General features: G+C 36.9%; 1 long non-coding RNA gene across 1 annotated transcript; it reads left to right on the top strand.

The window, feature by feature from the left end:
* Positions 1-302: 302 nt before the first annotated feature.
* On the top strand, positions 303-7,603 carry LOC110677234. Its single transcript, XR_002501043.1, has 2 exons — positions 303-1,035; positions 5,877-7,603. It is a non-coding gene; the product is annotated as an uncharacterized LOC110677234 (long non-coding RNA).
* The last annotated feature ends 1,420 nt before the right edge of the window (positions 7,604-9,023 follow it).

Here is a 9,023-nt window from a genome sequence, read left to right as displayed (position 1 = left end):
TTTTTGCCAACAATAGGCGGTAGTTTGATTGTATTCACGCGAATGGGAGTAAAAACTCATCATGATGCGATTCAGTGTAGAATTGGTGGACAAATAATTGGATTCGTGTTTTAAAAGTGTTCTAGAAAAGTAAAATGGGTAATGAAGTCACAACACTAGTCCCACCAAGGGTGCCATAATCATATCATCATCAAGCTCGAACGACTGCGAACCCAGGAAGCTATAAAGCGAGCAGTTTCGCTTGCCTCCGTAACAGCAATCAAGTAAGAGCAATAAAATTTCAAGTGCGACGCAGTGACAGTGAAATCAACATGAGAATCAACGGTCCATCCTTGCTGCTGTTTTGTGCGATGTTAATGGTGTTGCTGCTAAAATACATGAGTTAAGATCGAACCCTTATCGATCCTCAACAATCATCCATACACCAATCGCTTTATTGGTGTATCATCATTTTCATCATTCCCGGCAACAACAACAACAACAACGACGACGTCCACCACACCGACGACGATAGCCCAGCTAGTAGAACGGAAACAGTAGTCTAGCTCAGCATTTCATCACCTGACAACATAGGTAGCATTTACGTGGACAACCGAACGAGACCACTAAACGAAGCCACAGCCCTTTGGACCCGCGGCATCAGCAGTTCTTCCACAGCAACAGCATAAGCATTGCAATAGGTAGTGAGGTTTGATCGTAATCAATAATTGAATAAAGCTACAGTTCGTTTTAGGCAGTAGATCGAGTAAGTTCTTTTTTTAAAACTTAGTCTGGGTGACACCCTTCTTCACTGGCGCAGTCGGCAGTTCTAGCGTGGAGTAGTTAAAGTGTAGTGAAAAGTGTTCTTATCCGAAATCACCGGCGGCTTACCGAGGAGCAAAGGAGGAAACACCTAAACTACAGATTCTAGTGCACCGGCGGTTCACCGAGACACCAAAATCATCTTTAACGAAGCTTCACACCTGCTAGAAGACATCGAACCATCCGAGGGAATATCGGACAATTTAACCATCCGAGGGAACATCGGATAAAACCGTAAGTAGAATTAAGCTTTTTTATGTAAGTGATTATCAGAGTGATTTAAGTGAATGATCGAAAGTAAGATCAAAATAACAAAATATAAGAAAAAATATCTATTATAGTGACAAAAACTAATTAAGCTTTTTATATCCAATTTTAAAACAAAAACCCTAGAAAAAAGTGATTTTACCTTCCATCTATACAACATAAATTTTCTTCACCTGTATTTTTTTACCATTTTTGAATGGATTTTTTTTTAATCAGTTTTGATTTCAAGTGTGAAAAATGGCTAAAAAGTTTGACGAGAACCGTGACTTGATCACTATCCAAGTCGGAGAATTAGAAAACCAGATCAGAGAATTAATGGGTGTAATGCAACAACGTGACTCTAGAATAGCAGAGTTGGAAGCGTTCGCTACGCACCAACAATCCATTGCAAACGAAGCCGCTGTTGTGCAGCAACAAAATTCGGTAGAAGGCGCCTTGCGAGCCCTTCAGACTCCACAAATTATTAGGATGTTGCCACCATTTGATGGTAACCCCATTAAATTACATTCATTCATAAGATCTATTGAAGATCTAATGCCTGAAATTTCAAAAGTCAAGAACACTCCAGCTTACACTGTATGGCTTCTTGCCATCAGATCCAAAATTATAGGAGACGCTGACAATGTTCTAGAATTTTATGGCACTAGCACAGACTGGGACGAAATTAAAAACAGTCTGATTACACACTACAGCGACAAAAGAGATGAAGTATCTCTCACAAAGGACCTGTTTAAAATTACACAAGCGGATATGGAGATTGAAGATTTCTATAAGGAAATAACTTTTATGTTGTCCCTTATGGTAAATCAATTAAATTTAAACGAACACAACAGTGACGTAAGAGCCGCGAAAAATCTATTTTACCAGGAAATAGGCCTGAAAGTTTTTCTTGCAGGGCTCAATGAACCGGTGGGCACTGTCATCCGTGCTCAATGTCCCACATCGTTGAAAGACGCTTTAAGACGATGTATTGAAGAAAGAAACTTTTATTATCACAAACAAAATACTTATATCCCACCTGTCCCTACTAGGAACAAATTTCAAAACAAATTTTCAAACCCATTTTCAAGATTTCAGCAAACTCCGGTAACACAAAATTCGTTTCCAAGTTACCCAACCCAAACTAATCCATTCCAACGCGTCGCACCAATCCAACGTCCACAACAACTTCAGCACACCCCTCAACAGTTCCCTCCATTCCAACCTCAAGTACCATTTCAACGTACTTTTTTTCCCAATCAACCAAATCATTCTCAAAGACCACAATAACCTGGCCCATCCAATCCATTCAACCGAAATCCTAACCAATTTAGTAAACCTCCTTCCGGAACCTATCGTCCTCCAAAGCCCACTCCAATAGAAATAGACCAGTCATTGAGAAGTTTAAAAGTAAATTATATGAATAGACCAAATTTTCATGAAGTAAATTGGACAGAGCCAATCGATTACTACGGTCAATATAGTGAGCCATCTAACTGTTACCAATATGATGCAACTAATTATGAGCAACATAATATCAATAATAGTTCCGAAGAACAACCCGTTACTGAACCAGAGAGTGATACCTTAAATTTTCAGATGGAATTGCCCGAAACACCAGAAACATGAACAGTAATAATTTTCTACCCTATATAAAAATGAAAACTAAATTTAGCGAACTAAAGTTTTTAGTTGACACTGGTGCCAACAAGAACTACGTGGATCCTGACAAAATTAGCACATGTTTTCTGAAAAACTGTACACCTACAAGAGTCAAAAATATCAATGGGAAACACAACATTGACAAATGTGTTGAAATCGAAATGTTTAGCCAACCACTAACCTTTTACGCTTTGAAATTCCATCCATACTTCGACGGACTAATTGGATACGAATCACTCAGAAATCTAAAAGCAGAAATTTTAACCTCATCTAATACTCTCAAACTTCCTACTACATCAGTTAACATGCTTCGAAAATACCCCGATTCATTTAGTCGCAATCTAAATGCATATGAAGAAATTCCATTACCTCTAAAAACGAATGTATCGAATGGCGACTTTTTCGTCGAACATCCACTTCCTCTAACAGACGAAGTAATGATTCTACCAGGACTCTACACAGCAAAAGACAACAAAGCTACAGCCCTTTGGAAAAATTGCTGTGAAGTTCCAGTGAAAATCAGCCCTAATCGACTCATTTTCTCCGAATTGAATAATTTTGAAGTAGTGCAAAAAGTTGAAAATTATGAACCTGGATACGTATTTGATAACACATCAATAGATCCTAGATTGAAAAATCAGCTTCGAATCGACCATTTGAACATAGAAGAGAAGCGAAAATTGATCAATTTGATTTCGAAATTTCCAAGTGTTTTCTATTTGGAAGGTGACAATCTAAGCTTTACGAACGTCATTAAACATAGAATAGAAACCAAAGACGAGCTACCCGTTCATGCAAAAAGCTACAGGTACCCCTATTGTCATAAAGAGGAGGTACAAAAACAAGTTTCTAAGATGCTGTCTCAAGGCATCATACGTCCCAGCACGTGTCCTTGGAGCTCTCCAATTTGGATCGTACCAAATAAATTAGATGCATCTGGACAACAGAAGTGGAGATTAGTAGTCGACTATAGAAAACTTAATGAAAAAACTATAGATGACAAATACCCACTACCCAACATAACCGAAATATTAGACAAACTAGGAAAATGCCAATATTTCACAACATTGGACCTAGCATCTGGCTTTCACCAGATCGAAGTTCACCCAGATGATATCCAGAAAACAGCCTTTTCCGTAGAACATGGATTATACGAATACTTAAGAATGCCATTTGGACTGAAAAATGCTCCAGCAACTTTTCAGCGTGTCATGGATCACGTACTCCGTGACCTTATTGGAAAATGTTGTCTTGTTTATATGGATGACATTATTATTTTTTCTGTTTCTCTTCAAGAACATATTGAAAATTTGACAAAAATATTTATGGCATTGGAAAAAGTAAACCTCAAAATACAGCTAGATAAAAGTGAATTCCTTAAGAAAGAAGTGGCATTTCTAGGCCATATTGTGACAGATAATGGCGTTAAACCAAATCCAAGCAAAATCGAAGCAATTCAAAATTGGCCTATCCCAAAAAACCAGAAAGAACTAAGAGGCTTTCTAGGAATTTTAGGATATTATCGTAGATTCGTTCGCGATTTCGCCAGAATAACAAAACCTCTCACTGCTCAACTGAGGAAAGGCGAACACGTAGAGCACACAGATATTTTTTTTAAAAACATTCGTTGCATGCAAAAAACTTTTAACTCAAAGCGATATCCTTCAATATCCAGATTTCGAAAAACCATTCGTGTTAACCACAGACGCTAGTAATTTTGCTCTAGGTGCCGTTCTATCCCAAGGTGCTATTGGACAAGACAGACCCGTAGCATATGCGTCTAGAACATTGACGAAAACCGAAGAAAGATATTCAGCAATAGAAAAAGAATTATTAGCGATCGTATGGGCAACTCAATATTTTAGACCCTACCTTTTTGGTACAAAATTTACATTATACACGGATCACCAACCTTTAACATACGCACTAAACCTCAAAACACCCAATACAAAACTAGTTAAATGGCGTCTACAGTTATTAGAATATGATTTCGAAATAAAACACCGACCCGGTAAGCAAAACGTTGTCGCCGATGCTCTATCGACGATAACACATGATATCAACGTGAACGAAGATGATTCCGACTCAGACGACTGTTCAGTGCATTCTGCTGATACAGATGACTCTGAATTCATCAAATGTACAGAAAAACCAATAATTTTTTTTCACAACCAAATTATCTTAAAAATTGACCCTAAAGAATCTGAGACATACGAAGAAATTTTCCCTCGTGTGTACCGAAGAACTATTACGAAAATAACATTTGGTGCACCACTTTTAATTCGAATTTTGAAAGAATACATGGATCCCAGACGATCAAACTGCATTATGTGTCCTGAAAACGTGATACAATCCTTACAAATTGTGTACAAAAACTATTTTAGTAGATGCGAAACTTTCAAACTCTGCATATCACAAAAAATTCTCATTGATCTACCAAACTTAGAAGATCAAAACTCAATTATCGAGGATACCCACGAAACAGCTCACAGAGGTATTCGTGAAAATCTGGAGGAGATAAAAAGGAGATTCTTTTTTCCTAATATGAAAAGGAAAGTTAGGAAGTACATCATCCTATGTGATACTTGTAATAGAGCAAAATACGAGAGAAAACCTTACAAAATTAAATTTGGAGAAACCCCTATACCGAAACAACCCATTGAAATTATTCATATAGATATCTACATCGCTCAACCAAATTTGTTTTTATCTGTAGTAGACAAGTTCACAAGGTATGGAACATTAATCCCAAAAAAATCGAGATCAATTGCGGATATACGAAAGGCGATAATAAAATACATAACACTGTACGGCACTCCAAGCTTGATTGTCTCGGATAACGAACCAGCAATTAAGTCCATCGAAATTCGAGGATTACTCTCAGATCTCAATATACAACAATATTTTACTCCTTCGAACCACAGTCAAACAAACGGAATAGTCGAAAGATTTCATTCGACAATAACCGAAATTTTTAACGCTAATAAACACAAATACGGTGAAGTGTCAAACAAAGAAAAATTTTTAATCGCATGTTCTTTATACAATAACAGCATCCATACAGCTACCAACATGAAACCAAAATGCATAAAGAAAAACTGCGACGAATCCGAAAGTAACACCACAGAATCTCTAATGTGTTTTTTTCATTTGTTTTCTCTTTTTAGATGACGTTTATTTGGAATATCCTGATAACAACCACATTCCTTACTCAGCTATCCCAACCACAATCCATCCACGTCATTAATCTCAAACAAAACCCCGGTCTTTTAACCATAGAAACTGGCAACAGTTTTATAAAAATAGGCAATCACAGATTGTTTCATATCCTAGAACTGGATAATTACGAACCTATTTTTAGAAAATTGCTTGCTAATATCCAAGGAATACGGACATTCTCAAATTTTACTGATATGTTTGAAATCTTAGAATCGAAATATGAAACCGTTCACAGTTTATTTCGAAAAACAAATTTCGAAAAATATTTTTGAACTGCAGATCAAGAACAAAAGACTTATTAACGAAAACAACGAACAGCTTAAAATTAATCTACAACTCCAAAATAGAATCAATTCCATTATCAACCGTTTAATTCAACAACAGAGTGAAATAACTAAAAACATTATATAAGCTAGATTTGAAAACGAAACCAACAAAAACTTTAAATTATTTAGAGAAATTTTGAAAATCAATTACAACTTAGACAACCTTAAATCACATTTAGAAGACATTTTTGAATCAATTCAGTTAGCAAGAACTAACATTATTCCCAAACAAATACTTTCAATTGAAGAGTTAGGATTTGTTTCAGATATATTAGAAGAACAAAACATTAGGACGAACAGTTTAGATCAAATTTATGAATATTTAGAATTGTCAGCATTTTATAACCATTCAAAACTAATATTTGTTGTGTCAATTCCAAAAATAGAAAAAGCTATGTATACACATTTTTTCCTAGAGCCTCTTCCAGTAGTAGATAAAATTTTAAAACTTCCTGCTAATGCTGCTTTGCAAAGCGACAACAGAACATATTTCATCAAGAAGGATTGCCTGCGAATCGAAAGGACAAGGCTGTGCAATCTAAGCAGCCTAGAGGACATAACCGGCGACCTATGCTACTCAAACCTACTAAGAGGACTATCGGGAAACTGTACTTTCGTAAAATGCTATCAATCAACGGAGATCAAAGCGATCATGGACAATTACCTTGTCGCTAAAAACATCAATAACACAGAAATCGAATCGAATTGTGGTCTTTCAAAACGAAACTTATCTGGAACGTATTTGATAGAGTTCCACAATTGCTCTGTCATAATAAATGGCACCAAGTTCTCAAATGTCGAAGCAAACAAATCAGAACCGACATTTGTTATGCCATTAGATGGTTTACATATCAATGAACAGACCCTGGAAATCCAGAATAATATGGAAGAAATTCACATCCATAATAGACATCGGATTGAAGCATTAACTAAGGAACACAAAATTCAGACATACACATCTCTAAGTATGTCGACCGTATGTTTTCTTCTAAGTATCGTTGCAGGTCTTTCATGGATTTCGTGAAAACGCAGACAGATATCTCTTCATATTGGAGCATCCATGGAGTCTAAAAGCAAACCAGAAATTAAACCTGAGACCAGTACAATTCGGGACGAATCGTCTCCAAAAGGGGGAGTAGTTAAGATCGAACCCTTATCGATCTTCAACAATCATCCATACACCAATCGTTTTATTGGTGTATCATCATTTTCATCATTCCCGGCAACAACAACAACAAAGACGACGTCCACCACACCGACGACGATAGCCCAGCTAGTAGAACGGAAACAGTAGTCTAGCATCAGCATTTCATCACCTGACAACATAGGTAGCATTTACGTGGACAACCGAACGAGACCACTAAACGAAGCCACAGCCCTTTGGACCCGCGCCATCAGCAGTTCTTCCACAGCAACAGCATAAGCATTGCAATAGGTAGTGAGGTTTGATCGTAATCAATAATTGAATAAAGGACAGTTCGTTTTAGGCAGTAGATCGAGTAAGTTCTTTTTTTAAAACTTAGTCTGGGTGACACCCTTCTTCACTCATGTACAACTGGCTGTGTGCGAGGAACTGCGAGACTGGAAGGAAAATATACAGATGGCGAGGAACGCAATACGACGTAAACGGCATTGAAGTGAGTTCGTTCCATACGGAATAATTTTCAATACATTTTTATATTATATTTTGATTCTAATTTATTTGATATGAAAACACACGAAAATAGAAATATCATCAATGAAGGTATCAAACATTTGAATAATATCCTGAGAAATCTTAACAAAACTCCGAACAGAAAATACCGAAAAATTACTTTAGAGAAAAAATTAATTAACGCAAAATTGACTTATGGTAAAGTTACGGACGCATTAGCTATAATTGAAACCGAGATCAAAGAATCAAATTGTTTTTTCTTACAAGACAAGTTTAGCCAAGTTTATAGCAACGTACACATATTAATATTATCTAAACTTGAAAGGGCTGAAATTCATAAAATAAGCCTGTTCACATTATCATAGTCAATTCTCTTTATTATTAAATTGTTAAACAAGATAAAATCAAAAATGGCAAAAGTAAACATTGAAACTGGTGCTAATCAATATGTATGACGGTAACCCGAAGAATCTTGACGCATTTCTAGATTCCGTTGCACTATTCGTCGAAATAGTTAATAACGAAAGCGCGGCTGCTTCACAGGCTGCCAAAGACGCAGCAAACGCCACCACTCTTAGATTTATCAAAATGCGACTTACAGAAACCGCTAGACAATCAATACCTGGAAACGCAAATCTTGATCAGTTAATTGATGCATTGAAGACCAATTGCTCATCAAAAACCACCGTTGAGAATGTTTTAGCGAAACTTAAAATACAAAACAAACGTCTTCCTGTGCTGATGTGGAAAAGCTCACACAAGAGCTGAAGTCCATCTACATACGAAACAGAATACCGGGTGATGTAGCGTTACAAATGGCCACCAAGTGCGGGGTCGACGCATTAATTACTGGGACGAAAAATTCAGAAACTAAAACAATACTGCGCGCTGGAACATTTACCAGGCTGAACGATGCTATCCAAAAACTACAAGAGAATGACGCGGTACAAAAAGCTCAAGAAGATAAACATAAAAACGCAAATGCCATGCAAGCAGGTTTTCATGGCCAACAGGAATCAATACAATAGAGGCCGTGGACGAAGGGGTAGTTTTAATTACCAACGAGGGAATCGCAACCCTCATAACAGGTTGGGACGAAATTGGCTAAAATCCAA

This window comes from Aedes aegypti, chromosome 2 (assembly GCF_002204515.2).
Source record: "Aedes aegypti strain LVP_AGWG chromosome 2, AaegL5.0 Primary Assembly, whole genome shotgun sequence".
In the NCBI taxonomy this organism is placed as follows: domain Eukaryota; kingdom Metazoa; phylum Arthropoda; class Insecta; order Diptera; family Culicidae; genus Aedes; species Aedes aegypti.
This window is presented reverse-complemented; position numbering and strand designations above follow the sequence as displayed.